Source organism: Petaurus breviceps, unplaced genomic scaffold, assembly GCF_028583685.1.
Source record: "Petaurus breviceps papuanus isolate PSGF00001 unplaced genomic scaffold, PetGlider_PUasm1.0 90762, whole genome shotgun sequence".
Classification (NCBI taxonomy): Eukaryota; Metazoa; Chordata; class Mammalia; order Diprotodontia; family Petauridae; genus Petaurus; species Petaurus breviceps.
The window spans coordinates 10,147,356-10,167,964 of NW_027187339.1; the positions used below are offsets into that span (position 1 = coordinate 10,147,356).

Genomic DNA, 20,609 nt, shown 5'->3' on the forward strand with positions numbered 1-20,609 from the left:
GCTGAAAAAAATGCATCATCTCTTGGTCAGACTTTTGGGGACAGGCCTTTGCCCATAGCATTAGAGCTGAAAAGGGACATTGGAGGTCTCCTTCATTTCACTGAGGAGGAAGATAGAGGCTCATAGGCCTGTAGGAATTTGCCTGGGGGTGGGGGCGATCACAGAGCCAGAATTTTGACTCCAAATCCATAGTTGGTTCACTTCATTATACCTGTTAGTCTACTCCGAAGCCCCACTATGGCACCGAAGGCTATGCTGATGGAGGACGAGTTTGTACATGGAGGGCCCTACCAAGCTTTGGATACAGATTCAAATGCTGCCTCTGATACTTCCTTGCTTTGTGATTCTGTCCAAGTCAATTCCTTAACCTCATTTTCTTCATCTATAAATGGGGATAATAGGGGTGGCTAGGTGTGATCTTGGGCAAGCCACTTAAGCCCAATTGTCCTACCTTCTTCCTCCTCAAAAAAAAAGCAAAAAAACCCATACAAACCAAAAACCCATCCCAGGGTTGCTATGACTATCAAATGAGATAATAGGTATAAAGCACATTCTAAACCTTAAGGTTCTTTTTTTTTTTAAAGAACCTTTTTTTTTCTTTTTTTGGATGGGGGAAGATAGGGCAATTAGGGTTAAGTGACTTGCCCAAGGTCACACAGCTAGTTTTGTGTTAAGTGTCTGAGGTCAGATTTGAACTCAGATCCTCCTGACTGCAGGGCTGGTGCTCTATTCACTGCTCCACCTAGCCGCCCCTGAACCTTAAAGTTCTATATAAATTCTTCCTTTTATGATTGGTCTGGTTAAGAATTTCAGTTTTTCCTGGACATGGTTTTAAAGCAGCTTATCACCAAAAGATTGGTCAGGAGATGATTCATTTTATTTTTCAACATAGCCTAAGTAAGGTATACAGAGATTGTGAAGGGAGTGTCTTACATAATCAAGGATATTTTAAATATTAAAGTATCATTGTATTGAACTTCATCAAAGAATGGTTCTTGTAGAGGGAAGAACGGCTATATTTCTTCCATACAATATTGATATCCCCAGTGTCTCTTATCCCAGATACTTTTTCAGGTTCCTACATCTATTGACCAGTTCCTTGTGGATAATGTGTTGCCTGCAGGAAATTCCATTATCTGTAATACCTAGAGCCACTTAGGGTTGTATTAATCCTCAAGAACTGACGGTTTATATGTTCCTTCAAAGTTAGCAAATCACTTAGTGTACATTATATCTGAAAGTAGGTACTGTAAGCTATTATCCCCATTTTATAGGTGAGGAAACTGAGACCCAGAAGAGGAAGAGGAGGAACCTTGTGCATAGTCACACAAGTGGTATATGTTGGTATTCAAACCCTGGGCTTCCTGGCTTGAAATCCTCCTGGTGATCACCCACAAATTCTGCCCGTGGTGGCTGTTTCAGTCAGGATAAGGGGTAGGGGTGGGGTAGGGGCAGGGAGAAGCTCTGCTTATTACGGGCAGCCTAGCTCAGGAAGTAAACCAGCCAACTACGTCATCTTCACATACAAAAGGGAAGTAACACACAGATAACCTGAAACAGAATTTGCATTTGGAACTCAATTCTGTTCTGCACGATGAATATCATTTCTTTTCAAAGACAAAAGGAAATAAAATAACACTGGATTTTGTATTGTACCTTGTTTAAAAAAAAGTTCTGAAAGCAAACCCCAGCTTCTAAGTGCCCAGTGTTAAAATAAATGGCATAGTAGTTAGAAGACACGAAATAAATATATAATTACATTTAATAATTGCATTTTGTGGCTAACACATTTCCTGGAAGGTATGATGTGTGGGCTAGTGGTGACTGGCTACAGAAGAGCTGGGAGTTGGAATTGTGTAGGAGCAGTCCTCAGCTTGTACCTGGAGGTGGGCCAGGCCAAGTGGGTGATTTAGTAGCTACCCTTATCTCCTAAAGGGGGGGGATGGGTGGATAATGATACTGTAACTTTAAGCACAAATTGATGGCTAGGAAAGGTTATATATAGACAGAGGTTATGTGATCAATGCTGGAAATCTGCAATTCTCTTTCTTAAGCATTTTCACTGTGGTATGTTTCCATCAAAGCTTGAAGTCTTAAATTAAATGGATTGAGTAGTCAGTTGTTTCTTACCTTGGAAAAGTATTTTTGGAGGGTCAAAATTTATTCTTCTACCTTATTTGCAAAAATTCTTTTGCCTTGAAAAAGTGGGCCTTGATGTTTTTTGAAAACATCCTAAAACCGGGTGCTCTCTACAATTGTGTTGAATTATTCTCCTTTTATCGTGGTGGTGGTGGTCAGTTGTGCCCAACTCTTAGCGATCTTCATTTAGGGTTTTCTTGGCAGAGATACTGGAGTCGTTTTCCATTTCCTTCTCCAACTCATTTTACAGATGAGGAGCCTGAGGCAGACGGTTGGATGCCCAGAGTCATTCAACTAGTATCTGAGTTGAAGCTTCTGGACTCTAAGCCCAGCACTCTATCCATTGTACCACCTAGCTGCCTTTATTCCTCTTTGCCTAGGAAGACCAGGGCAGTTGCAGTAATTATAGATTGCTCATCTTAAAGTATGCCTTTGGCATGCCTAGAAGGAGGCTCCCTGGATCTGGTTCAGAATTCAAGATGGCAGCACATTCAATGTGGTTCATGTTTTAAGTAGTTGATCCTTCACTAGAAAAGAAACATGGGGGGCGTCTAGGTGGCGCAGTGAATAGAGCACAGGCCCTGGAGTCAGGAGGACCTGAGTTCAAATTCGGCCTCAGACACTTAACACTAGCCATGTGACCTTGGGCAAGTCACTTAACCCCAATTGCCCTGCCTTTACACCTGAAAACAAACCGACAAAAACCATGGGGATTTAACTCAAGGAAGAGAAAAATGAAGATGGCTGGAAGTTGCCCTTTCCATGGGGTTAGCTCAGGGCTCTTAGCTGAAACAGCAAGGCTTAGATTACATGAGTTTTGTTGTTGTTGATGATACTTTTCTGCATTCTTTCCAAAGCCTCGTTTCAGTTCACTATAGCCCCCAAACTATTTGTTGAACCTCTACCATATTTAAGTCTTATGCCAAGTACCATGGAGTCTATAAATAGAGGATAAGTCCTCAGCCCAAAGTGTTTTACAGTTGGGGAGATAGGACTTGGACTAGGAAATAAGGCAAAGCAGCATAGGAAGTCCCCAAGGGAATTACGCAAATTATCCAATGAATGAATATTTATCAAGTACCTACCATATGCCAGGCATTGTGCTAAGTGCTGGGGATACAAAAAGATGCAAAAGACAGTCCCTGCCTATAGAAGGTGGAAGTGGGGGGGAGGTGGATGTGAGCTAGAGTGGTGAAGGGGGGAAGCTTTTTAGAGAAAAGTAGGCTTTGCGGTGGGACCATGAAGGATGAGTGGAATTTGGGTTTGAGGAAGGGAGAGGGCACCGGGCCTGGGGGCAGTGGGTGGAGGATGTAGACCACAGGCCTCCTGTTTTTGATCATCCTTTCCTAGGAGAAGGTGCAATGGGATAAAGCCAGGTTGGCGGTGGTTTAATTGAATTAAAGGCTTGCGGAAAGAGTACATAAATTAGTTAGAGGATCTGAGTTCATATCTGAACTCTTTTTCCTGTCTGTGTGATGTTGGGCAAGTTTTCCCTAGGCCTCAGTTTCCTTCTGGTTGGACTGTACGAGCTCCCAAGATCTTTTTTGGTACCAGACAAGTCCTCGAATGATATGTTCCATTTTAGGTGTAGGACAATTAGTCTTGTTAGAAGCTTGTAGAAACTTGCAGGAATGGCAAATTTGCAGGTCACCTAGTAGGCATTTAGTACTTTTTTGTTGACCTCCTGAAGGAGAAAAGCCTTGTTTGCATTTTTATTGGTTGTCCCCCATGCTTGGATCTCTGCCCCTCCTTATCTCTGCCTCCTTGTCTGTCCCACCTTCAAGAAGGCTTTCTGGGTCTTCTGTAATTGTAGTACCTTCTGTCTGAGGTTATCTCCAGCTTGTGCTGTGTACATTTAGTTTGTACATAGTTGTTTTCATGTCAGCTCACCCGTTACACAGTGAGCTCCCTGAGAGCAGATACTATTTTTTCCCCTATACTTAGCACAGTGGCTGACATATAGTAGGTGCTTAGTAAATGTTTGTTTGACCAGCTGACTTTCCTAAGACTGTATAAATTCATCTAGAGGGGATTATTCTCAGACTCTCAGAAGGGACTTGGGTGGCTATCCAGTCCAACCTGTACTTGAAAAACAACTCCCCCCCATCATCATCGCCATTACCATCATCCCATCACCACCATCACCATTATCACCATCACCACCATCATCATCATCACCATCACCATCATCACCATCACCACCATCACCATCATCTTCACCATCACCATCACTTTCATTCATAATGATTTTTCTTTTTTTTTTTTTTTTTTTAAGCAATCGGGATTTCATCTCCAGGTCATCCCGACACTGGAGCCGGTGCTCTTACTTGGGTGCTACCTGGCTGCCCCCATAATGATTTTTCAAGGTTAATAGAACTGTGTTAAATATATGTCTATATATATGTGTGTCTGTCTGTCTTCATTTGAGGCTCACAGTAACTGCATGAGACAGGTGCTATTTACTCTAAGTATACATGTATCTTACCTTTTATTTTTTTGGCATGTTGTTGTTTTTCCCTTGACCCGTTTTATTTTTCTTGTGGTATTCCCTGTACCTAGCTTAAAACCTTGTTGAATTGAATTCTGCCTATTTTACAGATGGGGAAATTGAAGTCCAGAGAGAATAAGTGACTTGCCAGCTAGTGTGGTGGGCAGGATTTGAACACTGTCTTCTTGACTCCCAAACCCTTGCTCTGCAGAGCCTTACTCCAAACATATTGCCTCTTGGTAATACACAGCACAGTTGCTAACATCCTGTGGTTTCCTCTGTAAATGCCCTGCCTCCTGCCTACTCACATACTCCATCTCAGACCCCTTTAGAGAAGGCTATGTTCATTTTCTTAGGTATGAATGCTTTATTATTTGTCCATGTTTTAAAAAGCCTGTTTGAATAGCAATGACTCTAAATAATAGATGGGATTTTTAGTTCTAAATAGGCAGCTTCCTTTCAGAGCTTAAGCAGGAAACAAAATGAAGGCCTTTTGGCTCTTCCTCTCAAAGCAGCACCTGATCACAGAATGGATGAAACGGCTGGGCCTGCTCCCTTCCTCTGAAGGCTGAACACAGGTGGAAATGTGCTGCTTCCTGCTTGCGCCTGTGAAGTCTGGATGGGGATGACCTGGAGTTTGGGCTGAGGGGTTGGGGATGGAGAGGTCAGGTGGAAATGGGAAATTGAATGACTCCACTGTGCCATGGTGAGCAGGATGCTTATGTGTTCATTCTGATTCTTATAGCCGCCTCCATGTTGGAGAGGCCATCTGATATGAGATTGTAAGTTCCATGAGGGTGAAACCTTGGTTAATTATACTCTCTCTTGGTTCCCCACTGTTAGCATGGGTGTTATTCACACGTATTTTGAAATTTTGAAAGAGCCCTGATTTTATTGGTAGGTGACCCCTCCACATTTCATCAGTTGCTGGTATTAAAAAATTCCTTACCTTGTGGGTTCCAAAGCTCTCTCTGCATCTAATTATGTTGGCCATTAGACAGTAGGAGAGAAGTTGGTTTCTGGGTTACCCCTTGAAGCCTTTCCAAATTTATAGAGGATTTTAGGGTTTGTAAAGTACTTTTCTCACAACAATTCCTTCTATCAGGTGATCAGTGAAGTTCCCTCCACATTTTATAGGGAAGGAAACTGACGATCAGAGAGGTCGGCACCTCTGAATCTGAATCCCATGAGAATGTGTTCCTTTCTTCCTTGGGATACAGCATTCTGTCCTCCTCTTTCCACTACAACATGTAGGGGTGACTTCTGTACTTTAGTCAGAGCTCTGTGACTCTGGACAAGTCACTTAACTTCTCCCAGAATCAGTTTGTTGTTATCTGTAACATGGGAATGAAAATAGCACCTACCTTACAGGGTTGAGGATCAAATAAGATGCCACATATCAAGTGTTTTGTAAACCTTAAAATGCTATGTAAATGCTAACTGTTATTATAGCTGTTAGATTATGGGTCTTTGAGAACCCAGGCTCACTTCCATGCTGTGATGAGTCATAGAAGTAAGAGTTTGGCTCATAAATGAGCAGTAAATGTTCTTTGAATTCTCCTTCATTGATGGTCATGAAAGGGGTGGGGGGGGAAGGAAAGCAGGCATGGGCAGCAGACAGACTTGAGTCTAGGATCTTTGTACGACCACCCTAGGAACAAGTCTAGGTGAAGACAGATCTTTTTTTTTTTCCACATTTTGGAGGGGGGAAGGTAGGGCAATTGGGGTTAAGTGACTTGCCCAAGGTCACACGGCTAGTTTTTTGCATTAAGTGTCTGAGGCCAGATATGAATTCAGATCCTCCCGACTCTAGGGCCAGTGCTCTATTCACTATTCACCTAGCCGCCCCCCGGACAGCAGATCTTCATGGAACTAATGACTGCATACTTGCTTGGGTTGAGACACTCCTCTGGTACCTGAAGTCTGGCTCTTGGATAGTCAGTGTTCTTGGTATCTGTGGCCTGTGGTGAGGATGGCAAATCAGGCACATTGGAGAATGTGAAATGTCTCCATTGAGCATTCAGATGGAGTGGAGGGTGCAGTTGGCCAGTCTTGGGCATTCTTCAGAATTAGTGATCAGTATGCATGTGAGAGTTTTCAGGCATTGACTCTTCCCTAGTTCCAAAGCTGTTTTACATATATATTCATATCTCTATCTATCTATTGATTTCTCTCTCTATACATACACACACACACACACACACACACACACACACACACACATATAAAATCTTAGAGTGAGTTAGTATGAGTAGGCCTATGATCTAGGGTTTCGGGGGAGTGGGGTAAAGTAGGGGTTTCATCCTTATGAAGTGAGTTGCAAACTTGTGAGGGAGGTGCAGTTCTTTGAGGGAAGGGACTGTCTTGATTTCACCTCCCCCCCTTCTGGTATATCATAGGTGCTTAATATATGATTATTGATCTGACTGATCGACAGGTTGTGTTACATAAAGATTTCAGAAAGCAGATTTGCTTGGAAGAAAAAGGCTGTGGATTGAAAGGTAAGAGTCCTTGATTTTTGTCCAGTTTCCTTGGCTGACTCTCTTAGGCAGCATAAGTTCCCTTCTGAGCTATATATAACATGAAGGCAGTTGGACTGGATGGATTTCCTAAGGGCAATTCTAGCCCTAAACTGGGGTGATGGAAAGAACAACACTGGTGTCTTTGGAGGCTGATCCTGGCTTCCTCATGCACTAGTGTTACTTTGGGAAAATCAGGCATTGTCCTGAGCCTCAATGGTCTGATCTGTAAAATGGGGATGAAAATGTTTGAATTACATAGCTGAGAGAGTGGTTTTGAGAATAACAGGAGATAATGCATGATGGCAAGCATTTGTTTGAGAAGTAGCCTGGTATTAGAATGGTGGTTTTGGGTAAAGACAGTGGATGTGGAGTCAATCACCTTTGGTTTCAATCCTAGCTCTGCCAGCTTGGACATGTTTTGGGCCTTAGTGTCCTTCTCCTGAGTCTGTATCTGTGATTTCCGTGATAGAGAACTGGTTTCCGAGTTGGAAGGACCTGTGGTCACATGCTGCCTGGCATACGTAAGGGCATGGTAACCATGGGCAGGGCTCACTTAAGTTCCCAGCACCCCAGACAAATTGGTAAGCCGATCAGTTACTTGTAGCTGCTGATCTGTTTATCTGTGGGGGAATCTTGTCACACTTCGAGGTTCCCCACACATAAAAAAACACAAGTCTGGACCCCAAAAAAACCTTCTTTATAGAGGCTATTATGAGTTTGCAATTTAATTTGCTCCAAAGTAGGCCTTCAAGCCTTTACAGTATTTTGCTATTTCTGTTTGGTAGGTAATCTATTATTCTCATGGAAGAATCTCATTGGTCAGAGAAAATAGGATAGCAGTTGCTTCAGCCAGGAAGTACTTATTAACCTATTAACCAGTTCTGTGCCACTAGGGACTGTGCAAATTTCAGACTTGATTCACATGTTTACTACCCCCTGGCCCTGCATTAATTTACCAAGTCATCACCTAAGAAAGAGCCTACTTTCCCTAGAACCACCTGTTGAGGCCTGCTGTTCTGGAGTCTCTGGCTGTCCTGGAATTTTACTGTATGCAAAGTCCTCTGGGGAATCTGGGGCAGGGACTTGGGAACTTTTGTTATGCAGAGATTTTTATTGTTGTCTTTACTGTCCTGGGATTTGACCTGTGGTTGCCTGCCCAGCTGGATGGAGGAGGGCCCCTGGCAATGGTGGGTGTTATTCAGCTGGATCGGGGCCTTTACTTTGGGGAAGCTGGGAATTTTGAGGGCTTGTAGTACTGGTAGACATTTGTGGAAATTCAAAAAACTTAAGCCCTTGTAAAAACAGTGGGAATTCTCTTACCTTCTTAATTCAGCTAATTAATGACTTTGTATCATAAACTTTCAAGGTGGCATTCCTTCCTCTTGGAGAAAATCACTCTTTATCATATGCACATTCATCAGAAATTGACATTTCAATAAACAAAGAAGACTGAATTTCTGAAACTGAGCTTGCTAGGTAGTTTGCTTCTTAAAAAAAAGCATATTAAATTTAACAAGAAATGAAATGGCCTTTTGTGGTCCCCTTCTTAACTCTTGTTTTCTCTTTTTTTGTTCTGAGCATTTAATATTAAATTTAGAGCAAAAGAAAAAGAGAATAATATTGAAAACTAAGTCATTGTACTCTATTCTCCTGCCAGATATGATTAAAATAATTCCTAAAATAGATGTCTTTGTGTTCCTTATGCCTAGCAGCAAAAGAAGCCTCAGTGGGTGAAATCTGGATGTTTTCCGGTTTCTTTTCTGTTAGTTGCACTGCTTGCTTGGTGGGCTCCTTCCCCAGAGGGTGCTAAGCTTGTCTCAGCATCCCTCCATTGCACTGCCCCCTCTCCACCCCCATCTCCCCACCAGGGAACCAAATTCCTCTGTGGAGACAGTTGACAAAAGTTTCTCATGACCCTATTTACCAGCTGGGCAGGGGGAGGGGGGAGATGAGAAATAACCACCACCTGCCTGCCATCTGCCTTCTTCAGCTTGGTTTTTGTTGGACTCCTTTCCCCACTGTGTGAACACCCCCACCCTACCTCCAAGGAAATCAGCTTGTGAGGCCTTCCCCCTTTCTGCCCCTGTCTTCATCTTTGGTCTTCTGCGTCCCTTTGGGACTGAGACTTGTCTTTCGAACGGGCTGGCAAACAGCAGCTGGTATCTTGGCGTTTGAGTGCCCAGCCGGGGCGCCAGGGCTCAGCTGCAGCTCTTGGGCAAGGGCCAAAAGCGTGCCCTCGGTCTCTCTCTTTCTCCAGCCATCCATCCTTGCTTTGTGCCTGGACGCCCAGTGCGCTGTGTCCCCCTTTTACAAGCCACTCAAGTTCCCCTCTCTACTAGAAAGGGCTCGGCTGGCAGGCAGAACCATGACAGCAGAGTTGTTCAGGCCAGCCTGGCTGAGCCTGTGGCCCGGGGAGAGAGCCATTTTTCTTTGTTGCTAGATCTCTTGTGTTCTTGTACCGGAACACAATAAAGGCCTTCTCTTGGGTGTAGCTTGAATGAACCTCTTGTGACATAAATCTTCTGGCTGATTGCAAAGGAATGCCAGCCCTGAATGTGCTAGGATCCCAACAAAACCTCCTCCTGCGCCCCTCCTCCCCCTCTCCCCCTCCCCTTCACTCGCTGCAGGGCTGAGCATCTGATTTCGGGGTAAACAGTTTTCTCTTTGTCTGAAAGTTCCTTCTACCAGGGAACAAAATCTTACTTTTTAATCTGATTTTTTTCCCCTCCCATTTTCTTAATGATGACTCATGGGGTTCTGGCCAGGCAGAGGGAAAGGAGCATGATAAAATTCACTGATAGAAGCTGATAAAAGTCAAACAATTGTTTGTCATGGAATTGCAGAAGGTGGGTTTTGGTTTTGTTTGTTTTTGCTTTTGTAGATTTTGGGCAGCTAGGTGGTTCTCTATATGAGGTTGAATCTGGCCTCAGACACTTACTTTAGATGTATGACCCTGGGCAAGTCACTTAGCCCTGTTTGCCCCTGTTTCCTCATCTGTAAAATGAGCTGGAGAAGTAAATGGCAAACTGCTCCAGCATTTGGGCCAAGAAAATTCCAAATGGGGTCAACAAAGAATCAGACACAATAGAAAACCGACTGAATAAAAATATTTCTGTTTACTTTAGGTTTAAATAATAACATTACATAATTCAATCCAGTAAGCATTTTAAAAGCACCTACTATGTTCAAGGCTCTGTGCTAGGAGCCCAAGAATTCAGAGACAAAATCAGAAATAATCTCTGGCATTTATGTAGCGTACTTAAAGGTTTGCAAAACAAATAACTTCGGTTATTTAATGGTCACAACAACCATGTGAGATATGTGTTATTATTATCTTCATTTTATAGATGAGAAAATTGAGTCACAGAGAGGTAAGTAATTTCTTCAAGGTCACACAGTTTCTAAGGTAGGATTAGAACTCCAGTCTTCTAAGTTCAAGTACCAGCAGTATCTCTCTCTGCTTGTTTGTGGCCAATTGTAATAGTCAGAGACATTCCTTTTTGTTTTGGCCTTTTACATTGTGTTGGATTGGAGAGTGGGAGTTGTTATGGAAAGTTGTGCTTTATACAAGTGTTGAATCTGCTTTCCTTTATTGTGGATTTTCTTCTTGCTGTCCTTAGTGTCCATGCTTTCTCCCTTCCCTTTTGATTGGATAAGCACAGTAAAGCTGTCCCATGGAAGGCTGGTTGTCATTAACATGTCACGTCACCCAGAAATGAGTGAATTTGAACTAGCCTTTCATGAAACCCTAATTTTCCTTCCTCTTTTCACAATTGGCAGGGATGGGTCTTCTGCCCCCTCCACTATAATGGTGCCATCTCTTTTGTTCTGATAAACACTCTAGAATTTATAACTACCTGTGTTTGAAACTCCAATCTGCTGACATTTGCCACCATAGCTATACGTCAGTGTTCTGGGTTTTACTTTTTATTTTTGCAGGTTGACACTAATATTCCTATGGTATTGTTTTATGTCATTGAGATCAAACTGGTATCACCCAGAGGGCAGTGGTTCATAGTATATGTTGACTGTTAACAGGCTGCAACATAGAACCAATGAGAAACTTTTAAAGAAGGGGTAAAAGATATCATCAAAGAAATATGTATGATGGGAAGAGAAAATAACCTGGTTCAGAGATGGGGAACCTGTGACCTTGAGGCCACATGTGGCCCCCTAGGTCCTCAAGTGTGGTCCTTTGACTGAATCCAAATGTCATAGAACAAATCCCCTTAACAAAAGGATTTATGTAAAAAAACAAACAAAAAAGGGCTGTACTTGAGGACGTAGAGGGCCACATGTGACCTCAAGGCCACAGGTTGCCCACCCCAGGTCTGGTCACATGGTAAAGGTGAGGGAAGACAGGTGGATAGCGTAGAGTGACCCACTGTTACTGCCTTGATTTCCTGAGAAAGGGAGGAAGGCCTGGAGCATGTTGGCTAGACCTCCTGTCAGAAACTAATGGAAGGAAAAAGGTGGACAAAAAAGTTAAATGGGTGATTTGGCATGGATTGAGAATGTTCTGCATCAGTGGAGGGAATTTCCAAACGGATAGGATTTCAGATCCACATAAATATTTGCAATCAATTTAAGGCTAATATCTGAGTCTGTTTTCACCACTCTATCATCCTCCTGGGTAGCCTTTTAGGTAAATGGAGGATAATGTTCTGTGTCATTGGATGGAATTTCCAAATGGATAGGATTTTGATCCACATTTATTTCTGGTGATGATGCAAAATTCTTAAGTCTCCCAAGACAAGAGTTAATTTGAATGCACTTTAAAAAAATGCAAGAATTGGAGACCATGATACTTTCTGGACAGGCTAGATGGATTTATTTATTTGAATCTTTATTTTATTTTGTTTTCTGGAATAATGTAGGTATTTAAATTGTATAAAGCAGTTATCTAATTTTATTCTTGCATCCCTTTAAATAAATGATATTGCCATCCTTTTTTTATTGATAAGGAAACTGAGATTAGGTATGTTAAGTGACTTGCCCAGGGCCACACAGCTAGTAATTGAGACAGGTTTTGAATGCCTATCTTCATGATATCCTTACTTTGCCTTTCTCTTTATTGCTCTGTTAATGCCTTTGACTTTTGTAAACTTTGACTGTTTGTTAAATTAAAGTTGGTGTTGGAGGAGGGGGAGAGGGGAAGAAGAGATGAGCTTTTGCTTTCTTCCAGTGCTAAACAAGAGGTTTTATTTCTCATTTGTAAACTCATGAAAATCAGAGACAGACATATTTAAACATTCTCCAGCCCCTGCTTCTGTCTTCTTTCTAGGAGGCCTAGAATTGAATTGATTTGATTATATGCTGATTAATAGGGCAAAGCAAGTCTTTTCCCTGTAATTCAGTCTTGCTTTGAATTTACAGTTCCTGTCCTTCCCTTCCTTCTTCTCTCTGCCAGAGGTTTTTGTGACTGTATTCCCTGTTGAACTAACGTGTGGGCTACTACTCTGTAGGAGACTTAGCATCCACTGTGTCTCATTTTCCCCCTGAGGGGAGTACTGATGAATTGATCGACATTAATTAAAGGCCCTGGTGATTTTTGGAAGGAGGTAATGGAAATAACTGCTGGAGTGAGAAGAACAAAAAGCATATAGCCTTCTAACCTAAGGGTTTCGTTTGAGATTGTTCATTTGGTGCTGCTTAAGTAACTATGTTTTTGCAAATCAAGTTACTGAGCATTGGAAATTTGAACTGGACCTGTGATTTCATTGGTAGAAGAAATTCCTAGGTGGGAGAAGTTGTCCTTTTCTCTCTCCAGGTAAATCTGAAGCTGTTCAGGGCATGAAGTGAGAAGTGAGGTGACTTGGCTTACCATTAAAAAGCTGGTATGTTGAGAGGCAGATTTTTTGGAGGGAGGAGGGCAGGGCAATTGGGGTTAAGTGACTTGCCTAAGTCACATGGCTAGTAAGTGTTAGGTGTCTAAGGTCAGATTTGAACTCGGGTCCTCCTGACTCCAGGGCTGATGCTGTATTCACTGGGCCACCTAGCTTCCCTGAGAGGCAGACTTTTAACCCAGGACTTACTAACTCCAAAAGCAGTTCTCTTCATCATTTGATGCTTCTCAAGATTATAACTTACATGGTATTTTTGCAGGAGGAAAAAAAGGATTACTTTGAGCCTCTCATTTCTTGCCTCATGTGCCATTGCACTTATTACTCATTTCTGGGGCATCTCTTTATGTCAAGGATAGGGCCTTTTTAGTCTTTTCGCCTACTTTTGGAATCTGGGCTTTTTGCAGCTTTGAGTTTTTGTCAGCTGGGTTTGGTTTTCCTCTAGGTCTTGGCATTTTTTCCCCTTTAGTCCTCTGATGTTCTAAATGTGCTTGATTTTTATTTATTTATTTTTCCTCCTTGAGAGTGTAAGCTTTTAATAACTGCTGCTTCTTAAAGGCACCCTAACTCTAATAGGCATTTGTTATTGGCTTCTTTCTGTGTCATTTAGAAGTAGGCCAAAGTACAGTACACATTAGATAATTCTTCAAGAGAGTGTTGTGTCAGAGGGGCCCCTGGCCTGAGATGGGATGGGGAGACTTGCCAGGGAGTTGTTTCACTGCAGAATTAGAGCTTCCTCTAAGCAAAAGAGGTGTCAGATTGAAGCTTTAAAAAAAAAAGAGAGAGAGATACCATTGTGTAAAATTAACAGTCCTTGTAATAATTATAGTTGTAATAACAATAGCTGATAGCTAAGACTTTAAAGTTTGCAAAGAACTATACATAAATAATTTCATTAGCTTCAGAAAATCATAGCAGACTCATTGAAAACCACCTCCAATCTGCCCCAGTCTATATTTTGGGAGTGAAAGGTAGGAAGGATATTGGCCAAATCGGCTGTTAAGTAGTTATTAATGACATTAGGCATAAAGGTCTGATCCAGTTATAACAAAAAAAAACCTTATGGTGAATACCTTAGTGGGCCAAAAAGCTTGTCAAGTACTAGGCCACAGGTTCTGAACTTCAGGTCCATGAACTTGTTTTTGCTTATTAGCATTTCATTAACTGTATTTCAGTATAGTTGATTTCATTTTCAGCTCTACATCTTTCCTCTTGTGCGTTTGGAAGTGTTTTGAGAAGGGGTCCATAGATTTCACCAGAAGGGGTCCATGACACAAAAATCATTAAGGACTTCTGGGCTAAGAATGAGGGAAACAGACATTTATTAAATGCCTACTAAATGCCAAGCACTGCACTAAGAACTTTACAAATATTATCTCATTTGGTCCTTACAACAGCCCTGGGAGTTAGGTGCCGTTATTATACTCATTTTATAGTTGAGAAAGCTGAGGCAGATAGAGGTTAAGTGATTTCTCCAGGGTCACACAGTTTGTGAGACCGGACTTGAATTCAGGTCTTCCTCACTCCAGGCCCTGCACTCTATCCTCTTTGCTACCTAGCTGCACTAGACAATAAATGGACTGCTTAAAGAATTTGAATTCCTGGAGCACGTAATTATCTACCAAACAACTAGGAATGTACTGGACCAGATAAAAATGTAATTGGGAAATGTTTATCAAAATAAAAAAAAATACAATTCAACAAAGATAATGTTAATTTGTGGTTTTCTAAGTCAGAATGGTACCTGCAGGGATATTCTGTTTGTGTGTTTTGTTTTGGCACCACTGCTTTAGACATTAATATCATCCTTTCCTGTGCTGTTTTTCTCAGCATTTTGCCATAAATCTGCCATCTCTAGCTTTCCTTGTTATTTTGTGTCATCAGGGTACTAGCATGCCATCTGGGTTGTTCAGGGATTGTTCCTTGTTCCTAAAAGTCATACTTATTAGTTAAATTTTCTGTATTGTCTTCCCACCTAGAGTGAAAGCTCCTTGAGGTTAGGGACTGAGACTTAAATTATTATCTCCTGAAACAAACACCTAGCTGCCCAAGGCTATGCATGGTAAGCATTTCATCATCACATATTTATGATTGATTGCCAGATTGATTCTGGCAGATTCTTTAGAGTAGGATATAATGAAATCTGGCCTGTATAAAAAAGCATGCTGTGAAAATTTCATTATGTTCTTAAGACAATCTGTGGCCTACTGTCTTAATTAGGCAAGAATTTTAAAAATCTGTTCATGGAATTTTTTTTTTCCCCTTCTACTGTATATTGTATGTAAACCAGTTTCTTTTTTCTTTAATGTTCTTAGACAGCAGAGACTCTGATATCACTGGAAAACTTCCACTATTTTTCTTTTTTTTTTTAAGTTAATTTTTAATGTGCTGAACATAACAAGCACCAGATAAAATGGGCATTTCCATATACATAGTAAAACAGAAAAAGAGGTTCATATATGAAACTACAAATCTCTGTGCATATGATAAATCTCTTTTTGTATGATAAATTCAACATGTAACTTTAAAAGCTGGTCTCTTTGTGATTCCTTGTGGCCTTCCCTCTTCTGATCCTCTTCTCTCTTTCTCTCTCTTTTCATCTTGTTTCTCTCCTTTTCCCTGTTCTTTTCTCTTCCCTCTTCTCTCTCCCACCCATCTTTCCTCCTCTATTCTAGTCCTCCTTTTCTATACACGCCCAATTTGACAAAATCTTTGTAACAAATATGCATAGTCAGGCAAAACAAATTCTCACTGTGCTTTGCCTGCCTTTTGAAGAATAACAAGTCTTGGTTTTCCCAGGGGCATTGCTGGTCTTTGGGGATGGATGGTACCTGTGGAGACCAGGTCTTGAATGCCCCATGGAACCATAAAGTCGTGCACCTGATGAATAGCCAGGGCTTGGTATATGCCATTTGAATTACTTGGAATTTAGCCAGAGAAGATATGCTTTAGTATAAGAATTCATGGCACTTGTTTCTGGTGGAATACCATCTGTTGCATCTGGGGTAGGTATCCAGGATACACTGGTCACCCTTACACATTCACACATACACTGGTGTTCTTATCAAATCAGAAGTCAGTATGTTATTAAAAACTAGGGCTTTCTGAACAGTTTGGTGTGATGGTAGATTGAGTTCTAGTCAAACAGGTTTCTGAGGGCTGTCTTTGGTAATTTTCTCTTAGTTCGGGTTATATTTCTGCCCAAAGAAAATAAATGTTAAAAGACAACCTTTCATTAGTATCATTGTAGCATGGTAGTAAGAAACCTGTACTGGAAGTCAAGAGATGTCTTGACTCTTCTACCAATGAGCAGTGTGATATCGGACAAGTCACTTTAATTCTCTGGGCCTCAGCTGCCTCATCTGAAAAAATTTGGGTATTAGATTAGATATTTTAATACTTCAAAAATCTGTTTCTCTGACTTCATATACCAGTGAAGTACTTTTTTTTAACTACTCCTTTTTGAGTCTTTCCTTCCCCCTAACTCTCTTCAGGCACAGTTTGCTGAAAGGCAAGAAGACTATTTACCCATTGAGTTGGTGGTGATGTTGCCAAGACAAGATAATTGGTTGGATTTGGATTCTTTTTTGAGAAGTGATTTGGGTATGGCTGATCTGGAGAGGTCTTGGGAGATGCATCAGAGTTACATGGCATGTTGGATCTCAGAATAAAAGATTTAGAACTGAAGGGGACCTTCTCCTGAGGCCATTTCTTCCAAATCCTGCATTTGGCAGATGATTTTTAACTTTAATCTCTGTGCTGCTGACTCTGAAATCTGTATATCCAGCCCCAGACACTCTCCTGAGTGCCAGTCATTTCATCATCAAAATATAAAGCCATGTTTTCTCATTATTCTTGTGAATTCAGTTTTTACCATTGTTCATTTGGATGGATTGTTGAGAACTGTGACTGAGTTCTTTATTGTTGAGGGGTACCTCCACTTTATAACTGTATTCTGATAACTTTTTAGGTAGTAGGGACCTTAGAAGGCCTTAGATGACTTTTCAGATGAGAAAACTGAGACCTCAAAGGGAAAAGTGACTTGTAAACTGAAATTAGATTGTAGATTGTTGTTTGTTGTTACTTTGTTTTGTCTTTGCATGCTCAATTCTTGGTCTAGATCCTTGAACCAGCAGATACATACTAAATATTGATCGAGTTAGATTAGATTAGAATCCAATTCTCCTGACTCTCCAGGGCTCTCATCTTTACCTTTGAAGAGCAGACAAGTAAGTGACTTGAGAAAGGCCTCAAATTCCCTAATTCTTTGATGTACATCTTGAGGAAGTGTTGTATCTGATCTTTGGTCTTTCTTCTGAGACTTGGTTGTCCTTCATGCTTCTAGCTTGATAAAGTCATGGTATAGTTAATAGGGTACTAACTGGACTCGAAGGCAGGTAGGTTCACTGACAATGTGATCCTGGACACTTCACTTTCCTTATATATAAAATGAGAAAGTTGGACTAGCCACCTTTAGAGAGTTTGCTTCCAGCTCTAAATCATTGATTCTGTGAATTGAAGCAGTCCCCTAAAAGAATATTAGCCTGGCTGTGATTGAGACCTGCAGATGTTGCTGTGTTCTGTTCAGGACAGATCTTTTTGAGATGAGAAGTAGGCCAGACACGTTAAGAATTTCTACTTAGTGCATATTATCTTTTTGGGAAAATACCACTCCTCCATGTGATTCTGGATTGGTAGGAAAGAAATTGAGAAAAACTTGAGTGCTTTATAAAGGTGTTACCTTAAAAATCCCAACAAATATATGTGATTGGGTTACTTAATTTGTGTTTCTAGGATCTTTGACTTCCAAGTGAAACTGCAGAAGTCTGTGGAGTTGTGAAAAGACTGCCAGGTGCTCCAAAGCAGAAAAAGGTAAACCCTAGATGTTTGAAATCAAGTGCTCAGTAGACTGACTGCAGAGTCTTCTTATACCTTATAGCCCTTCATTTGCAGTTGAGGGATGCTGGTCTTGTTGTTCTTCAAACAAGACACTACATGCCCCAATTCTAGGCATTTTTATTGGCTGCCCCTCAAGCCTGGAATTTTTTCATTCTTCATTTCTTCCTTCAAGATCTAGCTAAAATCCTACCTTCTATAGGAAGCCTTTCCCAATCCCTTTTAATTCTAGTGCCTTCCTTTTGTTGATTATCTTCCAATTCATTCTGTATATATCTTGTTTGTATGTAATATTTCATGTGGTCTCTTTTCCATTAGATTTGAACTTCTTGAGAGCAGAGGTCTTCTACCTTTTTTTGATAGTGACAGTGCTTAGCAACAATGCCTGGCATATAGTAGGTGCTTAATAAATGTTTATTAACTGTCTGACTTATTGACAGAGGCAGATTCTCCTAGTAATGGAATGATGTTACTGGCTCATTCTTAGGCTATGTCTTGCCAAGGAATATTGTCAAATTGTAAATAGTTGACAGATTACAGGAATATTGCCAATTATGGGAGAAGGATTATTTGTATGCCTGTTACCTGTGTTGCTGTCTTTTATTGCTCTACTATGCTGTAATCCCTGCGAGAACCACAATGGACTCTGTGTTATTTAAATTTTGTATCTGCCCCACTATCTAGCACAGTGGTCTTCACCCACTAAGTGGTTCCCAGTAAGTTGATTGACCATGAACAGTGTGGAAACAGTCCTTGGAGGGATGATTGAATGGGAATTTTAAGAAATCTTTTTGTTCCAAGTACATTAATAACTTTTAACATTAATTTAAAAATATTTTGAGTTCCATATTCTCTCCTTCCCTTCTTCCCAAGCAGTTTGATATAGATTATACATGTACTGTCATGTAGAACATTTCCATTTTAGTTATGGTGGGAAAGAAAACACCCAAGAAAAGACCAAGAAAAATAAATTTTAAGAAAATTTAAATTAAAAATTAAAAAATGCTTTGATCTGCATTCAGATACCATCAGTTATTTCTCTGGAGATGGGTAGTATTTTACATCATAAGTCCTTTGGAATTGCTTAGATCATTGTATTACCGAGAATAGTTGTCAGTCACAGTTGATGTTATACAATATTACTGTTACTGTGTACAGTGTTTTCCTGGTTCTGTTCTCTTCACTTTGCATCAGTTCATTTAAGTCTTTCCAGGTTTTTCTGAAAGAATCCTACTGATCATTTATCACTTCGCAACTCCACTAACAGTGCATTAGTGTCCCTATTTTTCCATATTCCCTCCAACATTTGTCATTTTCCTTTTCTGTCATATTAGCTAAGTGATAAGTGTAAGGGGGTACTTACCCTCAAAGTTGTCTTAATTTGTTTCTTTAATTAATAATGATATATAGTATTTTTATATGATTATAAATAGTTTTGATTTCATCTTCTGAAATCTCTCTGTTCATATCCTTTAACCATTTATCAATTGGGGGGCATGACTCATATATTTGACTCAGTTCTCCATAAATATGAGAAATGAGGTCTTTGTTAGAGAAACTTGCTATAAAGATTTCCCACCTAGCCCCCAGTTTTTTGTTTTCCTTCTAATCTTGGCTACATTGGTTTTGTTTGTGCAAAAGCTTTTTAATTTTTGTGCTATCAAAATTATCCATTTTATATCCCATAATGCTCTCTGTCTTTTGTTTGATCATAAACTTTTCTCTCATCGATATCTGACAGGTAAACTATAGTACATTCCCCTGGTTTGCTTATGATATCACCCTTTATGTCTAAATCATGTACTTATTTTGACCTTATCTTTATATAAATATTTGGTTATAAAAAGCAGACTGAGCTATGTAAAGGTTGTCTTCAAACTCTGAAGTGCCATCATGTGGAAGAGGAATTAGATTTACTCTGCTTAGTGTCAATACCAAAATTACTACCAGTAGGCAGGATTATTAGGAGGGAGATTTGAGGGAGAGTAGTATAGTAAATAGAGCTCCAGACTTAGAGTCAGGAAGGCCTGGGTTCAATTCCCTGTATGACTCTAGGTAAGAAATGTGACCTCTTTGTGCCTTATTGCCTTAATTGCAAAATGAGGGGGATTGGATTTTGATCAACTTTGATCAAAGTCCTTTTCTGTATCTAAATGGATGATTGTATGTGTAACCCTGTCATGATTCTACTTAAAAGCTCAGTACAAGGAAGAATTGAGATGCCTCATTAGGGAGTAGGCAGTAAATTCCCCATGGCTAGAGATATTTGGGAAGAGTCCAGGTCAGGGGTGGAGAACCTGGGCTCTTGAGACCACATGTGGCCTTCTGGGTCCCTAAGAGTAGCCTTTTGACTGAGTCTGAGTTTTAAAGAACAAATCCTTTTATTAAAAGGGAATTTGTTCTGTGAAGTCTGGATTCAGTCAAAGGGATGCACTTAAGGACCTAGAGGGCCACATGTGGCCTTGAGGCCACAGGTTCCCCACCTCTGGTCTAGGTAGTCATTTATCTAAGATACTCTAAAACTTCCTCCAGCTTGAGATAAAAGGTTGAAGTTAGATGGTCTTTAAAGCTACTTTAAGCACTAACGTTCTAATTTTTTTTTTTTTTGGCTTTTTGGAGGGAGGAAGGTAAGGGCAATTGGGGTTAACTTGCCCAAGGTCACATGGCTAGGGTTTGTGTGTGTGTGTGTGTGTGTGTGTGTGTGTGTGTGTGTGTGTGTGT

The 20,609-nt window shown here is 40.7% G+C and overlaps 1 protein-coding gene across 2 annotated transcripts in view; it reads left to right on the forward strand.

Moving 5' to 3' along the window:
* TSPAN14 (tetraspanin 14) overlaps positions 1-20,609 on the forward strand; it is an 86,568-nt gene that overhangs the window by 12,854 nt on the left and 53,105 nt on the right. Inside the window, exon 2 of one of the 2 annotated variants that reach the window (XM_069068390.1) lies at positions 17,787-17,864. The exons of the other annotated variant lie outside the window; for it this stretch is intronic. The gene's annotated coding sequence lies outside the window, so the exon portion shown is untranslated. The remainder of the gene's footprint in view (positions 1-17,786; positions 17,865-20,609) is intronic. 2 annotated transcript variants of the gene reach the window in all.